Here is a 24263-nt window from a genome sequence, read left to right as displayed (position 1 = left end):
CATTGCTTATTTGACCCCTATGACAATCATTAAGTGTTGTACCACATGATTCTTGGCAAATGTATCTTTTTCTTTTATGTACGTTGAGAGCATATGTACCAAGACAAATTCTTTGTGTGTCCAATCACACTTGGTCAATGAAATTCTATTCTATTCTATTCTTTTGAAATTTTTAGATTAAGATGCATATTGAATTGCAGAGCTGCTTTGTTTTTTTTGTTTAGATTGTATAATTCTCAGATTTTTAAAGTACAATAAACTGGAATAAATCTTTAAAATGTAATGTAATATGTAATTGAACATATCTCCTAGAAATAACTAGAAATAGTTATTGGTGTTTATCCTGAAATTAAGATCTTTTTCTAAATTGCTGTTTCAGCATGTCAAATTGTTGGTTACTGTTTATTAAAATGATTCCAATGGTGAAATTTTTTTAAATTATCTCTAATTCATATTTTTTCAAGTTGAAATGCATAAATAAATATCCTGGTGAAATCCTTAGAATACACTTTTTTTGATAAGTCTAAACATTTTATTCTCTGTACAGAACAAGAATTATTCAGGTTGTAAATAAAGAGAATTTTCACAATTTTTGTGTTTTGAAAGTTCATTAATTTCCTGTTAACACTAAATGAGCTCTAATAGTTTGGGTTTGATATGGGCTATTTGCATTAAATATGTTAATAGAGAAATGAAGCAGTTGTAACTTAATGTTTAGTGTGTTTTCTTGTATCATGCAAAATGCTTATTGTGTGAAAAGTGAACTATAAAATTATGAGTACTTTTGTCATTAGCTTTAGCAGTGTTTCATAAATTTAAACCTTAATAAAATTAATAGGATCATTATTCTTTTGTAAAGTTTCTGAATTTTGAGCTTCTCCATTATATATGCGCTGGTAGTACAAAAGTCTATTGTATATTGTTCTAATGTAGCAATTTGTGTTGATGAGTAACAATGTAGTATATTTCCTAATGGATTTTATGACATCAGCAATATTTTGATGAGCAAATATAAAGTTATCTTGAATATATAAAATGAATTATTAAAAAATGTTTCTAAGGGATTTCCAGCATTTATAAATTTAAGTGAAATAAAATACAATTGAAGACAATAAAACAAGTCAGAATTTTATTAACTCATTAATTTTATGACGCACCATGTGAAATAGTTGTTAAAAGTACAGTACAGTAGACCCCCGCTCGTTGCGAGGGTTCCGTTCCAGGACCCCCCGCAACGAGCGGGTTTTCGCGAAGTAGCGCTGCGGAAGTAAAAACACCATCTGCGCATGTGCAGATGACGTTTTTACTCCCACAGCGCTAGCGAGGAGCCGAAGATTGGGGGCGGGGCGGCTGTTTGCCGCCGGCATGGAGGGCTTCCTAGCAGCCCCCCAAACCCGGGTTGGGGGTCCGGGGGCGCTGGCTCTCGGCGCTTTCGAGCGGCAAGGAACGGCTTGTCTCGGCGCTTTCGAGCTGACCGGACTCAGCTCGAAAGCGCCGAGACAAGCCGTTCCTTGCCGCTTGCTATCGGCGGTTTTGAGCTGAGTCCGGAAGCGAATTCGCTTCCGGACTCAGCTCAAAACCGCCGATAGCAAGCGGCAAGGAACGGCTTGTCTCGGCGCTTTCGAGCTGACCGGACTCAGCTCGAAAGCGCCGAGACAAGCCGTTCCTTGCCGCTTGCTATCGGCGCTTTTGAGCTGAGTCCGGGAGCGAATTCGCTCCCGGACTCAGCTCAAAAGCGGCGAGAATGAACGGCGTGGGCGGGCGAAGGGCGGGCGGCAGCGAGGAGTTTGCGTGGGCGGTGGGGAAACTCCTCGCTGACGCCAGCAAGAGGGGGAAGACCCAGGGAAGCCGCTGCCATCTACGCATGCGTGCCCGGCACGCATGCGTAGATGGTATTTTTGACTTCCGGGTTGAAAAATAGCGAAGTACCCTGTTCGCAATGGTTGGGGACGCAATAAACGGGGGATCACTGTATATTAATTATTATTTTTTAAATTAGTGCAGGGTTGATTAGTTATTATCCAGCAATACGAATGTATAACATTTGATTCTGATCTGTATTTGTATATACTAATCTTGGAGTGTTTGATTTTTTGCACACTATTTAGAAGCTAAGAAAAAAACTGAAAAACCTTTACATGTAACCCAGGTCTTGAATAGTCTGCTTCATCTGATGTTTTTATGAAATATCTATTTTCATTATTCTGATTTAAATTTTAATGAGTGATGATTTTTCTTTATTCTTTAAGTAAAAGTACTGTTTCTTAGTTTTCTTCACAGTGAATATTCTTCTGAATTCAGGAGAACAAAATTTAAAAATATGTTTATATTAATATCTAAAATTCTGATAGTGATGCATTATGATATTTGAAATACAAGAATAGAATAGAATAGAATAGAATAGATTTTTTTTATTGGCCAAGTGTCTTTGGACACATGGAATTTGTCTTGGTGCATATGCTCTCAGTATACATAAAAGAAAATATACTTTAGTCAAGAATCATAAGATACAACACTTAATATGTCTGGGCACAAATAAGAAATTAAATTATATTAGGAATATAAAAATATATAAATTGTAAGGATACAAGCAGCAAAATTACAGTTATACAGTCATTAGTGGAGGAGATGGATGATGGGAACAATGAGGAGATGGATGATGGGAACAATGAGAAGATTAATACTAGTGCAGACTTAGTAAATAGTTTGACCGTGTTAAGGGTATTATTTGTTCATTTTGAAATGCGCACAACAAAATGGATATGATAGTTTCAAATATCCTAAGCATAGAGTAACTTGGTTATAGTATATTGACAGTAGTTTTCTGTGTGTAGAAAATACATGGGTAAAATCATACTTGACTTTAGCTATGGCCTGTTGATAAAACCATTACTGGCTTGGTTTATGCTTCACTCTAAACTATAAATTATGGTAGTCAATCTGCAATTATTTGGAATCATGTAACACTTTGTTTCAAATCAAAACAAAAGATCACACATTTTGTGTGATTAACTAAGTATAGAAAAGTCTATAAATTAGGTTACAATTACTGTGTGGCCAAGACAGCAGTTTAAAAGAATATGTTCTACTCTTCCCCAATTTTATTCCCTTTATAAATTGTCTAATGGAATGACTTCAGAGTGTTGAAAACAAACACATAGGACCATAGAAACATAGACCAGATTAATTCTTATTGTATCAGCATATATTCTGGGTCCCACTGCTAAGGAATTATATCTTTCAGAACCCAGGAGATGGTCTTTTCTGCTACGGCACTCACCCGCTAAACAATAACTTCCATAAAATGAGATTGGCTCTGTCTCTACTGACCTTCTGTAAGACCTTTAAAAACAGGCGTGGAATCTCACAGGTGGTTTAATGAGGTGGTTCCATTGTTTGTACTGTTATGCTCTCTCTTAGCCTTTTATAATAATAATCTTAATTTTTGAACTTTCAATGTGTGGTTTGTTTGTAGGCTTCCCAGAACTGTCATTTGAGATGGGCAGCCAAATAAATGTTATTAAATAAATAAAGATCTATATAAATATAATCTAAGGAAGTTGTATTTCCATTCAGGGTAAAATTGTTAACAGAATTACCTCCTGACGAGCTCCCATTTGTTCTCCTTTTTATTTATTTATTTAAATAATTCATTTTCTCTGGGCATCATGTAAGAATTAAAACAAACTTCATCATCCGCATGTAATTCATGGCCAGGTTAAAACATCAGAAAGACCGTCACCAGCAGAGCTCCCTCAACCGCCTGACACAAGTGCCTAGGGAAACAGCATTATAATAATAATAAAATTAAAATGTGAAAATGAATATTCATTCTCATAGGATTATTGTATCATAAATACAAAATAACTTTCTATAGGTTCAAAATAACTTTATGGTCCAAATATCTTCCATTTAATGCCATAACTATCCTTTAGTAGTAAGATTAACTTAATTATCTTTTTTCACCTGTTAACCCTTAAACTGGTTTTAAAATGAAATTCGAAATGAATTTCTGCATGCTCACTTCTGCCTGAAAGTGGACTTTAAAATAATAATAATAATAATAATAATAATAATAATAATAATAATAAATACATGCTAATAGTATTCTTATAGTATTCTGTTCCCCTTTTCTATGTCACTGATTGCACAGCAGAAAAACCCATGTACAGAAGCTAAAGAAAGGATCCGCAAATAGGAACTGCAACAATGTCAGCTATTTGTAAATTTCACTTAGGAGTCATGTGCTATAATGAGCAGGATGTTGGATTTTCATTTCAAAAGTTATGTCTTCAGTTTCTTGTTTTACCCTTTGGCAATTTATGTTCATCTCGATTAAAATATAGTATATTATAATCAGCTTTCTTTGTACATTAAAATGCTTTCCTAATACCCCAGAGGAACTGTGGGCCTTACAACTCTTCATGAAGAATTTACAGTATATGTATAGGCATGATTAGTCACATGGTTTCCCTGAACATCTGCTGGGCTGGCCTTTATGCACTGTTACAAGAGCACAGCTGGGATTGGAAAGGCAGCAGATTTAAAATACCAGGTATTTGGAATTTTGAAATCTAAAAATAAAATCGTGTGAAATTTGAGGAGCTTCCCGATGAAAGCTTCCCATAGCAGCCAAATAAGAAAAGAACAACAAAGATGGATATTTTAGGTTCAAGAATCTGTTGGCATTTGCTCAAAGCCATATAACTCAGTTTATATCTAGGAAGTGAAGCAAGAGATCTTTATTATGATTGAAAGATAACTTATAAGGAAAATGGAGAAAATAGCAACTTTGATTTCAGAGAAATTAATTTGAAGGAAACTGCATTCATTCAAAAATGTCTTACCACAGTGAAAGTAATATTTTTATATTCAAACTTTATAACTATCTAGTGATATTTTGTAATACACATCTAACTATTTATTTCCATTCTGCTACATTTTGCCAATGAAATTTGTTTTCCAGACATTCAAACCTATCAGATTAAGTGACAGGGGAATGCAAACTTCTAAAGAAGGCACATTAAATCGCTTAGAAATAGCCAGAAAGCTTTAACAGCTCTCTTGGCTGTTGCAGTAATGTTCTCCTTCCATCTGCTGCCTTCAAACATGCTGCATTCTTTATTCCAAACAAATTGTTTGCTTGTGTGTTCATGTGTAGATGAACATTTTCTTAGAAAACTATTCAGCGGGAAACTGAATATTATTTGGGATAGATCATTCTTTTTAATGAAACTGCTTGTGGAGAACAGGTTATTTAATAGATATTTGATTCCACCAACCTAGGTTTGCTTTGCCTTTTATCTTTAATTTAATTCCCGTACATCAGCCAAATTCTACCAGAATTTTGGTTTATATAGAATGTTTATCTTTTTAAATTAAATACGTGGTTGTGTTAGAATTTAGATAATATATCAATTAATATTAAATAGAAAATAACATCCATTAATATCTAAATTAAATTGATAAAGTTCAGATATTTATTTATTTATTTATTTATTTATTCATTCATTCATTCATTCATTCATTCAATTTTTATGCCACCCTTCTCCTTAGACTCAGGGCGGCTTACAACATGTTAGCAATAGCACTTATCTGTATTATACAGTGGAAGCTTGTGAAAAGGGTACTTTCAAATACTTTGATGATACCTGATGAGCCAGCACTCTGATACTTTCCTTCAGTTGTCTGTGCTCAATGCTGAACTGCTTGGATGTTGCATAATAACACCTGAAGCAATTTTTATCTTCCCTTACTGCTGTTCAGAGGCCTCAGGTAGGGCAGAACCTGTCTCTGGAACAAGAGATGAAAAGAATTTAACAGAATTTCCTGAACTGACTTTGCAAATTTATCAGTGACTTTCGAGTCATGTTACACACCTCTAGCAACTAATATATCTCAATAAGCTGAAATCTGAATATTTTTTAAAGACAGAGTGAGGAGAGATAAGGTTATGTTACTGTCTGTGCACCCTATTACTGATTATGTGATTTCAGGTTGTGTATTTTTATATAAATTAAATTTTATTCCTTCCCACCATAACAATTAAGATAAATCACAATATGAACAACAAATAAGTTCTGGGATAAACAGTACTAAATGCTTCATTGTTTCTCTATTTGCTCACCAAAGGGAATCCTCTTATCAGTTTCTCTTTGTCTTAATTTTGCTCTGCACTTCTAGTCTCTTTCCCCCTCCTTCCATTTAAAAATAAATGGTTTGTGGAAAGTGAAGACTAAATTATCTGGGACCCAATTTAGTCTTATGGATAATTAGGAAGGTTTAAAATTCTGTAGCTCTGTACCTGATGGACTGGAAATGCTGCAGGAGCTTTAGAGCTGCAGAAGCATGTAGTCTCTTCCTTTACAAAGGAAATACCTTCAAAATCTTCTCTTAAAATTACAGCACTTTGTGCCAGTACTGTGAAGCACTAATATCTTGGCTATTTTTATAGGAATTTGGGGGTTCTTTAGCTTGTAAATCTTAATGTAACTTTAAGGTTTTTTTAAAATCACTGACTTGTTTTAACCATAACAGACTTGATTAGATGACCCAACCTCTGGGAAAAATTAGATTAACATAATAATAAATTAATAATAACTACACATATACACACTCCACACCATTCAAAAGTTGCAGAATATATATCATATTATTTATTTATTTTATTTATTTATTGGATTTGTATGCCGCCCCTCTCCGCAGACTATATTATTTACATAATATAGAGCCAGCTTGAGTAACGATTATAGTGCTGGTTTAGAAGATTGTGAATTCTAATCCGGTTTTAGGTATAAAAAGCCAGATGGATGACTTTGAGCAGTTCACATAACTCTCACCCCAACTCACTACATAGTGTTCTTGTTATGGGCTAAATAGAAGCAGGAAGAAGAATTGCAAATGTTCACTACTTTGATTTATTTGTAACAATAGGTAGGATATCTCAAAAAGTAATGGTTTCTTCCACTAATTAAGCTTGTCATATAATTATTTCAAATTTTCTGATGGGTTCAATATACATTTAGATATGATTTTTTTTTTAATGGCAGAAGCGGGGAGTTAAATGCAAGAGATTAAAATAACGTCTTATTATTAACAAGTGTTTTCACCTTTGTTGTGAGTGCTCCTCGTCCAACTCTGGTAATGATAGATTCTGAGGATGAGCCAGACCCATCTTGGTACCCTGGGCCAGTGTTGTTGCCAGCTGAGGCAGAGAGTGAGGGAGAAATAGACCTGGATGAACCTGAAGGACTACCAGAAGTGGCAGATATGCCAATGACAATAGAGTCTGACTTAGGGGAGGAGGAAGAAGATTTTTATTTATTTATTTATTTATTTATTTATTTATTTATTTACTTACTTACTTACTTACTTACTTACTTACTTACTTACTTACTTACTTACTTACTTACTTACTTATTAATTATGCTGCCCTTCTGCTTAGACTCAGGGCGGCTTACAACATGTTAGCCAAAGCACTTTTTTAACAGAGTCAGCATATTGCCCCCATAATCCGTGTCCTCAGATCAGGAGCCTTTGCTAAGATGCCTTCTTTAGAAGACTAAGAAAAAGACAAGCCTACTTGTATGGGAAAAGGAAGTAATCTGTTGTTTGTAACTCTAGGGAATTATTGACCACTCCCTATAGGTATTTAAGGGTGGAGTATGGGTAATTCAGGGTGGAGTTTCGACATTTTGCAATGGAGTTGGATGATGTTTAAGGTTTCAGCCAGGTAGGGTTAGCCAATTGTTATTTTCATGCTAAAATCCTTGGAATAAAACTTCCCTGTCTGCGGAGATGCTGGGAAGCTGTAAAAGTAAGTCTGTGAAACTGAAGGAATCTTATGAAGGATTTTCTCAATTAGCTTTGAACTTTGGCAACAGCCTAGTCGTGAGACTGGTATCTTTTATTTACTCTCACTGAGAAGCTGCCAAGATGAACTCACGGGCATGAATGTGGCTTGTATAATAAGACTTTATATAGTGTGTTTATGTATGTATGTATGTATGTATGTATGTATGTATGTATGTATGTATGTATGTATATAAAGAGTGATTTGAAAAATCAGCACGTGGATTCCTCTTTTGTTCTCAAGCTATGTAGGCCTGGGATAGAACAACCTTAGCTCCTAATTTTATATTGGGGGGGAAGGGAGAGAGAGAAAATATTGTAAATAATTTAACCCCCTAAATGGTGGTGGGGTTTTTATTGGTGTTGGGCACGTTTTCTTTTAAGTATTTTTTGTTTGTTGTTAATTTAGTAAATAAACCAATAATAATAATTATTTTTTTAAAGAGAGAGAAAATATTGCTTGCAAGCTGCCAATTTGGTGCGCTCAAGAATGTAAGAAAACAACAGAACTTTAGTCCCAACACACTTGGTAGATATCAGGCTAGTTTATTGATTGTCATTTATTGATCTGTTTGTTTTTGTATTCTGCAAGGATAATAGAGCACATTTTTGAACACACTGTTCATTTCAGAGATGTCTCTTAGGGCCAGTCATTTTCTTTTGTGAAATCATATCTAACAATCTTGGGAATGGTGAATTGTGAAGAACAGTTGCAAGTAGTTACCAGACTGCATTTGAGATTATTTGTCCATTTGCATTACTGTAGTTAAATTAGACTGCTAGAAAATCTTTTGGAAGTGAGTCTTTTCTCTTGTTCAGAATAGCTCAATAATACATAAAGGAGTTTCCATTCTTTCTCTTCTTTTCCTTTTCTAAAAATATTACAAATCTCGTTGTTAAGATGGGAATTACACCATTTTATCTTTCTCTCCGATGTTGGTTATTTTTTTTCCTGCCTCAAAATCTGCCAATCTATTTTATTTCCTTGGTATTATCATTCTCCTGGAATTCTGAAACAATAATAATATAATTTTGAAATCCCAGCCCCTGAATCCATGTAAAATGCTTGATTGGTTAGACATATATTTTTTTAACCATCCTCATAAGAAGGGGCATTATCACAATACAGCTAGATGGGGCACTTTGGCCATCAAGTTGAATATGTGCAGGAATCAAATCAAAATATTCAAAATAGATGTTGAATTAATATTGATATTAATATTCAACATTAATGCAGCAAGTCAAGAGAATATGATCTTGTTGTGATAACCTCTTTGGATTAACTGTTGAGCTGCTCTTACTATTAGACATTTGTAGCAGTGTTTGTAACTATCCCCCTAAAAGTAATGCTTAAATGTTAAAATTGTGCCAACTCTAAGGCATTCACACATTGCATAAATATATACAGTGTTGTAATTTAAAACGATTTCTAGTTCACAGTATTATAAACTTGCTAAAGCATTTTTTATGGTAACTTCTTACTAGAAGTTGAGATTGAGGGACGTTATGACTTTGTACAATTAATTTCAATTCCAGTTCATAAGGGAGAAGTTAATTAATAAAATGTTTAGATGCCTAGATTTTAAACACTTTTAAAATATTGCATGTGCCAGAGGTCCAAACTCATAGCTTGAACTTTCTAGAGTCAAGGGATCTCTTAACAACTATTAAGAAATTCCAATAATTTTTGTTAATTATATTTGTGTTTTATAAACTGAAATGAAATTAGCCAGTTTCTGTTCTATTTGAAAATTCTGAATTGGGATGTTTAAATTGTTATCTGCCCTTTGCAATATTTGGAGCCACATGTAAACTAAATACATTTTTTTAGTTTATTGCATTTCTCTAAATGGCAAGGTCTCATGTTAAAGTGTTTAGAATTATTTGCATATTGCCATATTGTTACCGTATTTTATTATATAGTGATTTGTAAGAGTTCTTTTGATATGAATAGACATGATAGTCAATAGAAACTGAAAACTTTTTCCTAGGATACTTCAGCTTAGACATTATTTGAAAATGGGCCAGAAAGTTCAAAATGTGTAATTTTAAAAATATGAAGTGTTCTCAAAGCAAGATGATTCCCATGTAAAATGGATGAGGCATTGGAACTCAAGTGGAAAAATACCGGCAGATGAGATGGCTACAAGACTGGTAAATGGGGTTATATGGCATAAGGCATTGTTGAAATGAATGGGAGTGGGAGTAGTTTAAGTCAGTGGTCCCCAATGTTTTTTCCACCAGGGACCAGTTTCAGCAAGACAATTTTTCTATGGCCCAGTGGGGGCGGAAAGGGGCATGGTTGGGGGCGGGATTAAGCATGGGGGTGCTGGTCCTCCCCACCCCTCTTTCCCACCATCGTCCTGTGGCTGGCAGAACCTGCCTCCCAAGCCCTCTTGCCCAGCGGGAGCTAAGCGCTGGAGAGAGGGGGTCAGGCTGGCCCTCCTGCCTCCCCCCAGCCAAAAACGCAAAAGCGCCCCACGGCAGAAGCCAAAAGAGGCTTGAGCCTCTCGGTCCTTCCCGCCCCTCTGTCCCATCCATCGTCCTGTGGCCGGCAGAACCTGCCTCCCGAGGCCTCTTGCCCGGCGGGAGGCGAAGCGCTGGAGGGACGGGGTGGTGGCATGAGGGCCGGCAGCTGCTGACTCCACGGACCGGTGCAACATGCCCCGCGGCCCGGTACTGGTCCGCGGCCCAGTGGTTGGGGACCCCTGGTTTAAGTGATCACAAGAAACTATGCATAATGGGTTTCTTCTGGAACTCAAACTTATCCTGGCGAAGTAAACATTGAGTTGGACAGTGTATTGATGAGTGTTCTGCCGGCGTGTCCCAACCGCCCGTAATTAAGTCCAGAGAGTCCACATACAGTCTTGAACAGCAAAAACCACGATCTTGATGAAACTATGAATCAGATAAACTGCTCTGAGGCTAAACCAGCAGGCTGCTCTTTTATCTGTAGCACTAATTACAGCAGCCCCATCCAACCACAGGTGGCCTCACTTATCTCCTGTAATAATCCTTCAGTTGTTGTCTCCTATGCATCACTCTACGCATGCGTGGCTGTGTCATAAGTTCTTGTTCAGAATCCAGGGATGATAAGGATGATTGATCTCCTCCTGGGCTGTCTGCCAAACTCCCCTCTTCCAAGTCACCCCCATCTTCTTCTTCTTCCGAGGAAACTTCACTACCTGACTCTGTCGGCAATAAAACAGGCCTGTGACATGTTGATGTTTCCCCTGCATCCACCTCCACATTCCTTGGGGTAGGAACTGGCCCAGAGCCAACCACAACAGATGAGTGAGAGAAAGTTTTAGTTCAGAAAGTGACTGTTGAAAATCGGCTTTTAGTTCTACAAGTTCTTTGTCTCTTGATAAATAAAATCAGCAAATCACACAAGACACATTTACCTTTCATGTGATATAGCTGGCATAGTTGTAAAATCTCAGACAAATTATTGAAACAAATTATATGATGAAAAGGTTTAGATTTGCAAGAGCAACAGTGCAGTGCAGTACAGTTTCCAGGCTCTCCCAAAGAATCTGTTCAGTAGTTTGGGATATGGCAAACCTTACTAATAAAGGTGGCAAAGTTAATATATTTTGTATTTTATTTATTTACTGAGTTTATGTGTTTTCCCATTTCACTGTCAAACTGCTTCCCCGGGAAAGCTTTTTTTTCTTAAAAACTACTTACATATTTCTGAAGTATTTTGCAATTAAGCCCTTGTGGCATATTTTATGCAACCGTCTTGTCTGATTGCTAAGCCATGCTCTGTGAAATGTGAACAATCTATTGCATAAATTAACTGCAGCCAAAGGAACCGAGATTGCTATCCAGCATCATGACCGATCTTGTGGATGTAGGATGCTTTGCACTGCTATACAATTTTTTACAAAAAAAGCAGAAAAATAAACTGAAACGGGGTGGCAACCTGCTTAGTACTATCTATGTGAAGACTTTTCCTACTTTTGATGATATCTGTCCAGTTGGAACAGTTGCTGTTTCTTATTTGAAACACGAAACTTGTGGAATAAAGAAGTGCGCTCCTGAATCCAGAATAAAAGTATGGGTTTTGTTAACAGTACAGAGACTGTTAGAGATTTATCTGACAAATTATCTGACAAATACATTGGAGCTTAAGGAGGTTGAGGCACTGATCAAGACACAAATGATTTTCTTCATGAATAATGTGATTGTACTCCCGAAGTTGCTTGTGACTTTGGGGAGTGGATGTGAACATATCTTTCCTGTTTGTTTTGAGTCTTGTAGCAGTTAGAGTACATTATCTTGATCTATTAATTGGGAAGAACATACTGTGACAAATGGAAGAAGAATAGGAGGAGAAGAGAAGATAATGGTTGCTACGAATAGCACCAACTAATTCTGGCATTTACACCAAGGCTACTTGGTGGCAAGTGCCAAGCAGTTCATGGTCAGCTTATGTATCTTTTTGGTAAAGGGGGGGATATCTGTTCTGCATTTTGTGGAGCACTACCCATGCCCGAGACTGTTCAGGAAGCATTTGAATAGACATTCTGACTTTATTACTGAGGTAGTTAGAGATATAAAGGTAAAGCTACCAAGCATAAGTTGCAGACATGCAATGCATAGGAAGAAGATTTTCCTTGTGCTGCTGCAAGCAAGAATGTCAAAATAGAACATTAATATCAATAGAAGAGAGTATAGCTCATTGTGGGGTCCTCGGTGTTTCTGAGCATGGCTATTTTAATTTTAGTATTTTAGTACAGTGGTACATCTACTTAAGAAAGCCTCTACTTATGAACTTTTCTAGATAAGAACCGGGTGTTCAAGATTTTTTTTGCCTCTTCTCAAGAATCATTTTCTACTTACAAACCCGAGCCTCCAAAACTGTAACCAGAAAAGCCAGGGAGAAGCCTCGGTGGGGCCTCTCGAGGAATCTCCTGGGAGGGAAAAGGGCCAGAAAAGGAGGGGAGAAGCCTCTATGGGGCCTCTCGAGGAATCTCCTGGGAGGAAACAGGACCAGAAAAGGCGGGGAGAAGCTTCCATGGGGCCTCTCGAGGAATCTCCTGTGAGGGAACAGGGCCGGAAAAGGAGGGGAGAAGCCTCTATGGGGCCTCTCGAGGAATCTCCTGGGAGGAAACAGGACCGGAAAAGGCAGTGAGAAGCTTCCATGGGGGCTCTCTAGGAATCTCCTGGGAGGAAACAGGGCCTCCACCCTCCATGTGGTTTCCCTAATTGCATGCATTATTTGCTTTTACATTGATTCCTATGGGAAAAATTGCTTCTTCTTACAAACTTTTCTACTTAAGAACCTGGTCACAGAACAAATTAAGTTAGTAAGTAAAGGTGTATTAAGAATGACACACCACATTTGTATTTATTCCAAGGCAGTATGAGAATAGTATTCAGAAACACTAAAATACTTTAAAAAATGAAAGAAAGAAGAAATAAAAGATCTGTTTCTTCTGCTACTCAGAGAGCCCAAAAGATGAGTGAGTCTTTCAAAATTGGCAAATAAGCAGCGCCTTCCCCTGCATTAAAGTTACATCTCTTGAACATTTCTAGCCAACTTACATAGCTTTAAACCGCAACCAATCACATCTGTTTTCAATAATGTCATTCATTTGAATTTGCCAAGACAAGGAAGATATGTTTTTATCTTATCATCTTCTTGAAATGCTTCACTGGCAAGAATAAGCCAATCTCAAAGTTAAGAAAACCACTTATCCTAGGATATTAGAGGAGATATGAGAGACAAGTAACTCAAAACTTCAAGAACTGGCTAAAATATGGAATATTGATATCAATACCAGATCAAAATATTAAACTTAACTTTTAAAATGATGAAGCATTGATGATTTTGGTGTTTCTGAAAAAATATGCTTTATTTTGAAATAATACCAAATATAATACAATGGAAAACTGAGCCCATATATTTTTATTATTGAATAAGATTCTTATATATACCAAGATACTACAATTTCTGCTAAATCTCAAAAGTGATTGAATCCAAATTCAAAGTGCCTAAAATTGTGTTGAGCTACAATTGAACTATTTACTGTAAATGTCAATCCAAATTATTTACTATAAGTGTCAACCCAAATCAATGCTGGGTTGATTTCTGTGAAGCTGGAAATTGAAAAGTTCTTTTCTGTGGCCTTTGATTAGTTTGATATTTAATATTTTGCTAGCTAAATATATGTTAAATTTTATGTTAAAGTTTTAAATCATCATTTTTTTGAATTATGGTATTGCAGATCACTCTGTTAAATGATTTTCACTAAAATATACCTTGGCATTTGAAAGATCAAAGCTACATATGAAGTTTAACTTTAAGCTGTAATACTGTTAATTAAATATCTCTTGTTTATTTTGTTTTAGTGTGGATTTATGGATAAAATTTTGCTATCGGAGCAAATAATTAATTTGACATGAAAATAATATGCTTCAAAGGATTATAACAAAAGTTTAGGGAAGTATCAATATTAAAGATAAAACACACTAATTTAAAATGGTCTATTTAAAAGGCTATTTTTGAATTATTTAACAAATTGTATCTCTCTTAAAAAAATCACTGACGTGATACAAACTTTCAGCTATGTTTTGTGTTTACTGTTCATACTGTTTGATATTCTTTGTTATTGTAACAATTGTGATACGTTTAAGAATTAATATATAAAAAATCCAGTTTTTTTCTGCATGGTACTCTGTTCCTTCATATTAGAATTACTTTTTATTAAATAAGATTATGGATTAATGATTAATGCTATGGAATGATTTAACTCATAAATACTGATGTATGTGAAAATATTGCTACCATTTTAATAAGCCATAAACTAGACACTAGGTAAGACAAGATTGCTGTATAATTCCCACCTACTCTCCTTCATGGTGGATATAGCAGCCATGCATGGGTTAATCCTGTCTGCTCGGTGATTGGACTGAGTCTGCCAAAGCTTCTAATATTGTTGTTTATTTCTTGCCCCAGTTCGTATTATTAGTTGCTCAGCTTTGGATGGTTGTGCTGCAGCTCTTCATTTGTTAAAGTGAAAAATAGCTGGTGAAAAATAAGTGTCGACATTGATTGCCTTCCTAGTGTGAGTTCTTTCCAATTTGATTGTCGGGAGAGGTGATTTTAGCATGAGCAGCTGCTTGCGAGTGGGGGGAAGGATTCTCCTTTCCTGCTTATTCCACCTTCTCCTGCCTTGAACTGGGGGCTCTCAAGGGCCCAGCGCTAGGCAGCAATATTTGTCCTTCTTTCTGCTGCCTGTGTGGCTTTCTGCATGGTAATTGGCTAACAGAGAACTTAAGACAGCTTCCCTAACATTCTCAGCAGGCGAGCACAGTAGTTTGGTCCGGCAAAAGTTTCAACAGGCTTATCCACAGCAGTAAGCTTTCTCTGTAAGCTAAGGAAGGGCCCTTCCTGAACTGGTATCCAGGCAGAACCACCAGCCTCATAGGGGAAAGACGCAGGAATAAAATAATCAAACCAAGACATTAAACAAATTTTCCTGCTTCCAACAGTAATTACATTGGGCTGCTTGGGGGGGCTGCTGACCATCCCAGTGGAATGAATGCACTCCCAGGCCAGCAACGTGCCATGTCCATTAGACACGGCACCAACATCTGGCAGAGCCTAGGACACAGCTATTAAGGCAAATCGATATATATATAGATATATAGATATATATATATTAACATCTGATTTGCCAAGCCCATCAGGCACGGCACAGAGGGGCCCCGAAGAAGGCACAATACAAGGACCTGAGCCCAGATAGCCCACGCCATAATTAACCGAAGCATGGATTCGGCTAATACTTCCTCTCCATCCTGTGAGACAGAGATGCCCAAAACCTTGCAAGAAGGCCAAGGCTTAGACAAGATAGACCAGGGTCACAAGCCTTTATCCAAAAAACATACCTCCAAGTGTACGAGTGCCATGAAGGCAGCTAAAAAGCGGCACCATAAAGCATTAGTGTTGGTTATGACCTATAAAGCCCTTCATGGCACTGGACCAGAATATCTGCGAGACCGCCTTCTGCCGCACGAATCCCAGCAACCGGTTAGGTCCCACAGAGTTGGCCTTCTCCGGGTCCCGTCGATGAAACAATGTCGTCTGGTGGGACCCAGGGGAAGAGCCTTCTCTGTGGCGGCCCTGACCCTATGGAACCAGCTCCCCCCGGAGACCAGGACTGCCCCCACCCTCCTTGCGTTTCGTAAACTTATTAAAACCCACCACTGCCGTCAGGCATGGGGGAACTGAGACATCTCCCCTTGCCTATGTAATTTTATGTATGGACTGTTTGTGTGTATGCTTTTATATAAGGTTTATTAAAGGTTTTTTAATGTAAAATTGTTATTTTAGATTTTAATATTAGATTTGTTATTGTATATTGTTTTTGTCACTGCTGTGAGCCGTCCCGAGTCTGCGGTGAGGGGCGGAAATCAAATCAAATCAAATCAAATCAAATCAAATCAAATCAAATCAAAAATAATTAGACAAAATATGCAAGAAGGCTGCTGCCAAATGTAAAAACACCGCCTCCCCTATTCAATCAGAGGGGTGAGATTAGACTGGGCTAGAATCGATTGTACCCAATTCAGATTCCCAATTATGGCGTCCTGGGGCAGATTTCCTTCCTTTGGCAGAGGTGGCCATTCCCAAAGCCGCATCTAAGCACACCTCTGCAGAGGCCTCCCTCAGGCCTTCATCGACTGGGCCTCATGCTACCAAAGGAACCAAATCCACTCTTCCAGATGATATGAGGTAGCCTCATAACCGCTGTTACCGGTTCACAGAACTGGGCCGAACTAGAAGTGCAGTTATATTAAGTAACTCAATGCCTCTTAACTGTGAAACTGGCTGTAATCCATGTTGCCTTAAAATTGTTGCATTTGTGAAGTGCTGTTTGTATGCAAGAATATGCTTGTAGAATCTGGTTTAGCATGTAATTCTCTAATTAGAGAATTAGAATAATTATTGAACTAATAAACTTTTAGGGAAAATTTGTATTGTGATCTGCAAAATTGGGCAAAAGTAAACGAGACAATTATGTTCAGGCCTCATTGTGCTTAGAGTAATCTATTAAAGGAATTCATTTTACCCATTGTCATAACTTCTGCTCAGAATGTAAGGATGATAATTAGACTTCCTGCATATATATTTATTAATATTGATTGTTTCTTTATTGCTTATTTGACCCCTATGACAATCATTAAGTGTCGTACCATATGATTCTTGACAAATTTATCTTTTTCTTTTACATAAGCTGAGAACATATGCACCAAGACAAATTCCTTGTGTGTCCAATCACACTTGGCCAATAAAAATTCTATTCTATTCTATTCTATTAAAATTGCAAGGGAATATATTGTGTTTCTACTTCTTTCTCAAAGAAGTAAACCATAGCGTAGTATGTTTTTATATTAAAATATGGATTTATAAATTTTATTGCCATATATCATATTGTGAAGAGTGATCAGGGTATTCCTACACCTCTAAAACTTTTATATATTTTTTGAGCTTTCAGGGTAAATGCTCCATAGAGGTATCTTTTAAAACTTATTGAAAGATAGTTGATGCCTATTACTAGGTTTCAGCATCCCAAGAAAGAAAGATTCACTCATGATGATTGGTGTAGATTATTTTTCCGTCATCCTGTAAAATGTGGGGTGGGGGTGTCAACTAGCGTTGTTATTACATGAAGCCTTCACAGGAATGGAGGGCTCTTGGTTTACTGCCAGAAAGTCTTTAGGTTCTATGTCATGAAAACTCTTTTTGTTGTTTAGCTGCAAATAAACAAAGTCTTCTATTTTGATTTGTTTTGATTTGGAATGGCTGTTATGGCCGTAAAGGCATGCTTCTGATGGACATACAGTATATGCCTGTTGTGCTTGGAAGACGGGTATTTAATTGATGCATGCCATCGCTGTCAAGACTTTTCAAAGCAAGCACAGGATAATCATTCTTCCTGATTTTGAGCTCTTTTCTAGCAGGAGGTTTCGCTAGCAGTTACAAGAGCTAAATCAGTACTGACTGCAATTGAAACTATATCCATGTCTAAAACTGGGAAGCCAGTATCATTGATAACAGTGGGTCGAGAAGTGTTGCTCTCGGAATATCTGATGGACAGTGGATTCCAGCATCTCTTAAAAATCCTGGTGTTAAAAATCCTGCGGTTCTTGTTTGTCACCAGACAGAGAATTGCCTTTCATGAAATGCCCAAAAGAATCCAGCAAGGATTCTTAGGGAGTTACCAAAACACCCACTACCAAATATAGCCATGTCACGTACCTTTTGGCATTTCAAGTCTCGTGCATTATCTAGTACCAGATTCTCCTGTTTTGTTGTATGAACAGGAATCAATGTGGATTTGTTGCTAAGCTTGTGACACCTTGCTAAGGCTGTGATATGTTTCCCCAAAGGTTTTTCTGCGGAGGAAGATATGTCTGTCAATCCAAAATATCAGATAAATGAGCTTTCTCCAAAAATGGGGAGAAGGCATTTGACCATGTCTCTGTTGCACATTCATGAAGTTCACTCTGAATTGGAATGGTTTGGCATATCCCCGGGCAAAATACCATTTTAAAAATCCTGTATAAAATTTATACTGGTCAGTTGGATTGTGATAAAGTTGATTGCTCTTTATGAGTTGAGATTGGAATCGGCTTTTGGGAAGGATAATCAAGACTCTATTGTATCCAGGGTGCAGATACTAAAGCAGGACTGGTGCCAGTCAAACAACTTCAGGCTCTGCCACTGTAATCTGTTGAGCTACAGCCTCTGAGCTCTAAAGCGTTTCTCTTAATTCTGAGTGGGGCAATAGCATGTTAAACAGCAGAAAACTACTAATTGCAGGGTCCAATAAATAAAGACAATGTAGAGTCAAACCAATTTTGAGTGTCAGCCGAGTCTGAGAAAAACTGGTTCCTGGGACATTGCCAGTAATAGGGACTATTGTGGAAACAGTTTTATGACCAGCTTTTTACACACAGACACAGACACACACACACACACAGTGAAACCAAGGGATTAGGGGCTACATGCCAGCCCATGTAGGTGATGATCTGATATTGCAGGCTGTGCAATCATGCAGAAATTCCAATTTCTGTTTCTACATTTATAGTATCTCTGTGAACAAGATTTGTAGCAGAACCCAATTTCTATCATTGATACTGAGAAAGTTAAGAAACCGCTATAGCAATGCTTCCCAAACCTTTTCCTTCATTACCCACAACTGCTTAGCAGAAAATTATTTTTACTCAATGTAGGCAAAAAAACCTTTAAGTTGGTTAAAAATTTTCTGTTGTGATTGGAAAATGAGTTTGTGTGTTATTCTTCCCTCCCTCCCCCCACCAAAATAATACTTTTACCAAATTTTTATAACTTATTCAGGTTTAGGATATATTTCTCCAGAGGAAGGGTGTCAAATTCAAGGCGAGGGAGCTTAGATCTGCTCCCCCTCCCAGGGCTCAGGGTTGGGTTCCTACCAGTTCAGTCCAGAGCGCCACATCAGTATGAAGCCACTGATGATGCAATTTTGGGTGATTTTTGCCGGCATCTCCGTGTTGGAAGAAGCCCTCCCACCCACCCTCGTCTTAATGCTGACCTTTATTCTTCATTTGAAGCACAGCTGAAAAGCTCCTTCTCAGGAAATGCCGGGGGAAAAATAGCTGAAAATTGCATCATCGGTGTCTCAAACTCAATCCAGACAAGACGGAGTGGCTGTGGGTTTTACCTCCCAAGGACAATTCCATCTGTCCGTCCATTATCCTGGGGGGATTATTGACCCCCTCAGAGAGGGTTCGCAACTTGGACGTCCTCCTCGATCCACAGCTAACATTGGAACTCCACCTCTCGGCTGTGGCGAGGAGGGCGTTTGCCCAGGTTTGCCTGCTGCACCAGTTGTGGCCCTACTTGGACAGGGGGTCATTGCTCACAGTCGCTCATGCCCTTATCAACTTGAGGTTCGATTACTGCAACACTCTCTACATGGGGCTACCTTTGAAAAGTGTTCGGAAACTTCAGATCGTGCAGAATGCGGCCGCGAGAGCTATTGTGGGGCTTCCTAGATTCGCCCACGTTTCTACAACACTCCGTGGCCTGCACTGGCTGCCGATCAGTTTCCGGTCACAATTCAAAGTGTTGGTAATGACCTTTAAAGCCCTACATGGCATTGGACCAGAATACCTCCGGAACCGCCTTCTACCGCACGAATCCCAGCGGCCAATAAAGTCCCATAGAGTTGGCCTTCTCCGGGTCCCGTCTACCAACAATGTCATTTGGAGGGGAAGAGCCTTCTCTGTGGTGGCCCCAGCCCTCTGGAATCAACTCCCCCCGGAGATTAGAATGGCCCCCACCCTCCTTGTCTTTTGCAAGTTACTCAAGACCCACCTATATCACAAGGCATGGGGGAACTAAGACATTTCCCCCAGGCTTTTTATATTTCATGTTTGGTGTGTATGTGCTGTATGTTTTTTAATTATTGGGGGTTTTATACATTTTTATTATTAGATTTGTCCCATTGTTATACTGTTTTTGTTTCTGTTGTGAGCCGCCCCGAGTCTTCGGAGAGGGGTGGCATACAAATCTAATAAATTATTATTATTATTATTATTATTATTATTATTATTATTATTATTATTTATACTGGTGCGGCATTCTGGACTGCACTAGCCCACCAATGCCAGGGCTGTCCTGGAAACAGCAAAGGACCAGTTCATGGTGCCTCTGCCAGCAAAAACGGAGCTCAGGAGGGCCATGCACAGCCCTCCTGAGCTTCAGTTTTGCTAGCAGAGGATTGCAGGAGGCTGACACAGTCGAAAATGGAGCTCAGGAGCCCATTTTCATTGGCAGAGTGCTCGGGCCAGCACAGGTGTTCCCAAGACAATTGAATCAAGCTGGCCACATCCACCCTTTCCCCCCGCAGGTCAAACACAACCCTGATGCAGCCCTCAATGAAATCGAGTTTGACACCCCTGCTCTAAATAGTCCAAGGCAATTTTATTCTTCTGTTTCAGCACAGCACTAATTTTTATCTCCTTATATATGTCACTGTATAATAATTATCACTATTATCTAGTGGATGAGAAATCAGGATATTAGATGGAATGTTGAATAAATGTAATTCTACATTTATTTCTTATTTATTCTACCTTACTCCTTCAGGTCAAACACCACCACACTTATAAGGGATATCAAATCATTTTGTGGGACAAGCATCCTCCAGTATTTCACTTGCATTGGCATCCTTCGGTCTCGAAAAACCATGGTATCATGCTCTGGACTCCCCAGGGCGTGAAGCCTGGGTGGGTTAGTATGGAGGATAGACCCAAGCAGCAGATTCCCCCTCTCCACATCTCTGAAATAATCCAATGGAATGGCAAAGGCCAATACGATTGGTTCCAGCTATGTTGCAGGAGTTGTCAGAACACGGCTGTACACAGTCATGAACTGCTTCTGGGACTCTGGCTCCAGATTTTGCCTCGAGGTTTACTCCTGAAGCCTTTTCCAATGATGGATATAGCCACAAGGCAATGGAGGTTTGCAGTCAGAGTTTCCCTTCTCCTAGTGGTTGACCAGGGCATCTTCTGTGTCTTGCTATGCTCTTAGAATACTGCATCACTTGCAGAGACTGTTCTCATGACTATTGACCTATTCTAGTAGGTTTCATCCACTCAGTCCGCTGCAATGTCTTCACATGCTCAGTAATTCACCATTTGCTTAATTATGTAGAAACAGGCATAACAAAATTAGTTCATAAAGAGGAAGCCTGCATAGTACAGCAGCAAATTAACATGGCCAAACCCTGCTGTGCTGCCATGCATGATTCATCTAAAGGCTAGTGAGATAGGATAAATTACTATTCATACCAGACAGAACTTTTGCATAAGCAGTAAGCCTGGGCTTTCTAATATCAAGACTGGAAAAATAAGATCAAAATATGCAGCTATTGTGAGGAAATGGCTTAGGATTTAAATATTGATGATTTTTCTTGTCTACAATTTATGTGACAAATTTTGAACCTTCTGTTATTTTTATTTTGTTATTTGATATTCAGTTATTTCCTGGATGTGGGAATGGATTCTTAGCCAGGCCTGATTTGAAGTCTGACAATTGTTCTTTTTGGGATTAAATGAAGCCAGATATATTAAGAAGTCATGGGAGAATGGTGATGACACAATATGAAGTTAGTTGGGGGAAAGATCAAAGGCAACATGAGAAAATATTATTTTACTGAAAGAGTAGTAGATCCTTGGAACAAACTTCCAGCAGACATGGTTGGTAAATCCACAGTAACTGAAGTTAAACATGCCTGGGATAAACATATATCCATTGTAAGATAAAATACAGGAAATAGTATAAGGGCAGACTAGATGGACCATGAGGTCTTTTTCTGCCGTCAGTCTTCTATGTTTCTATGTTTCTATGTAATGATAGGTGATAAAATGATACAGGCGCTTTCTTTCCATAATATGTTCTTGGAAGAACATTTAACAATATTTTATTCTGGCAACAACAGGATAGGTACCAGAGATATCAAGAACCTTTTACTTGGAATTATTATGGAACTGCAGACAGCAGTAATGTGTTGGGGTTGACAAATCTATTTCATGGATAACCTTGAAGATATTTTTTCCAGCTTGGGAGTTAATAATGGAATGTAACTACCTACCGTGCTTATATTTTACTTTATCATTTGAGAAGTAGTGAGCCAAAATCCAGTCCCTCTTCACCAATATTGCCATTGAGAAACTTGCACATTTTTATTCCTGTTGTTTTAGAATCATGGCAGAGTGTCTAGAAAAGTTTGGTCATTCATGACAGCCCACAACAGCAAGTGTCTTAATCCTTCTTTTTCTAAGCACTAGATTTCATAAACTAGTGACTGCATACATTCTTGCTAGTTTCACTAATAATACATTTTGTTGGGATAGATCAAGCATTTTGATTATGTTATCATAAGGCCACAGCTTTATAGTCTCCATGGCTTAGCTTGAAAGAATAATTATAGTCCATTAGAACTGTCTCTTGATGTGATAAACCTACAACTATCCACCATTGGATTTCCTATCCCATCAATTCATCAGTGGATACTGTTATGACCAATATCACTTCGGGAACAGTTGCATTAGAAATTTTTTTGAGTAATGCAGGGGAGTAGCCAGCAGAGCAGGAGAGCAACATACCTGCATGTTGTTCACATGGCCCAAATTCAGATTTTCCTGGGAAGGATGGAAATGATGTAAGGGAAGGCCTTGGAAAACAGAGGGAAGATCCACTACTGTTGTGGTTAGCTCTGGCCCAGCTCCTGCCCCAAGGACTGTGGATGTGGGGGAGACATCCACATGCCGCAGGCCTGCTTTGCTCCCGGTGGAATCTGATGATGAAGGCTCCTCTGACCAAGAAGACATGAGTGACAGGGAGGATGAGAGTGGGGCAGACAGCTCAGAAGGAGATCAATTATCTAGCTCCTCCTTGGATTCGGAACAAGAGTTAATGATACAGCCACGCATGCGGAGAGCGATGCATAGGCAGCAACAACTGAGAGATTATTATCAAAGAAAATGAGGCCACCTGTGGTTGGGTGGGGCTGTGGTAATTAGTGAGGCTGCTATAAAGAGCAGCGTGTGGGTTTGGCCATTGTGGAGGATTATCTGATCATTGTGTTTCATGACTGCTTTGCTGACTTCGACCTTGGTGTGTTGCTTTTTCCCTGCTTTGAGACTAAAGCAGAGCAAAGGGTGTTTCACTTTGTGAAAGAAGAAGGACTGTGAATTGCCTCACAGCTGCAAGCTAAGTATCTCAGAACTGATAAGGGACTTGCACCAATTACCAGTTTGTTTGGAGACGAGTGCTCTTTGCTATACAAAAAGAGGGCTTAATTTAAGTGAATTTCCTTTATAAAGAACATTGTTTTCAATTTTCAAACGTGTGTGTGTTTGAAATTTGTACCTGTGAATTTTTGGGAGGATTCTACCAGAGAGTCCGACAGAACAATTACCAAAGCAATGATCATATAAACAAGGCTTGAGCCCAGATGAAAGAGGTGGTTTACAAAAAAGCTTCAGCCACCCTACCCACCCTCAATTTACTTGAAGATAAAAGAAGGAAGCATATTTGAACTTGCATGATTCTCTTGAAGAATCCAAACAAGCAAGAGTTAACTTTTGTCTATTTGCCCAGAGACTGAGTTAGAAAAAAGTCTTGGTCACACCTCCTCTGCTCTGCTGAGTCCAGTTTTTCAATTTAGTCTGGCCCAAGAGACATATATTTCTTTTCTCTAAGCTCATCCAGAGCTGAAAATAATTCCCAGCTTGGATTCTCTCAATATCGCAGAGGATTTTCCTTTTACAGACGAACATGCACAATTCGAGGAAGCCCTCGCCACCACGCAAGGGCTTCTATGAGATAGTGAATGGACTTTATATAT

At 38.3% G+C, this 24263-nt stretch overlaps 2 protein-coding genes across 2 annotated transcripts in view; both read left to right on the top strand.

Annotated features, from left to right (window-relative positions):
• Positions 1-10569, top strand: part of FAM151B (family with sequence similarity 151 member B) — a 786337-nt gene extending 775768 nt beyond the window's left edge. Inside the window, exon 7 of the mRNA XM_070743102.1 lies at positions 10067-10569. The gene's annotated coding sequence lies outside the window, so the exon portion shown is untranslated. The remainder of the gene's footprint in view (positions 1-10066) is intronic.
• Positions 1-24263, top strand: part of ATG10 (autophagy related 10) — a 134914-nt gene that overhangs the window by 31484 nt on the left and 79167 nt on the right. The gene's annotated exons all lie outside the window — the stretch shown is intronic.

The sequence above is a fragment of the Erythrolamprus reginae genome, chromosome 2 (assembly GCF_031021105.1).
Source record: "Erythrolamprus reginae isolate rEryReg1 chromosome 2, rEryReg1.hap1, whole genome shotgun sequence".
In the NCBI taxonomy this organism is placed as follows: Eukaryota; Metazoa; Chordata; class Lepidosauria; order Squamata; family Dipsadidae; genus Erythrolamprus; species Erythrolamprus reginae.
The sequence above is the reverse complement of the archived record's forward strand: the minus strand, read 5'-3'. Positions and strand labels throughout refer to the sequence as shown.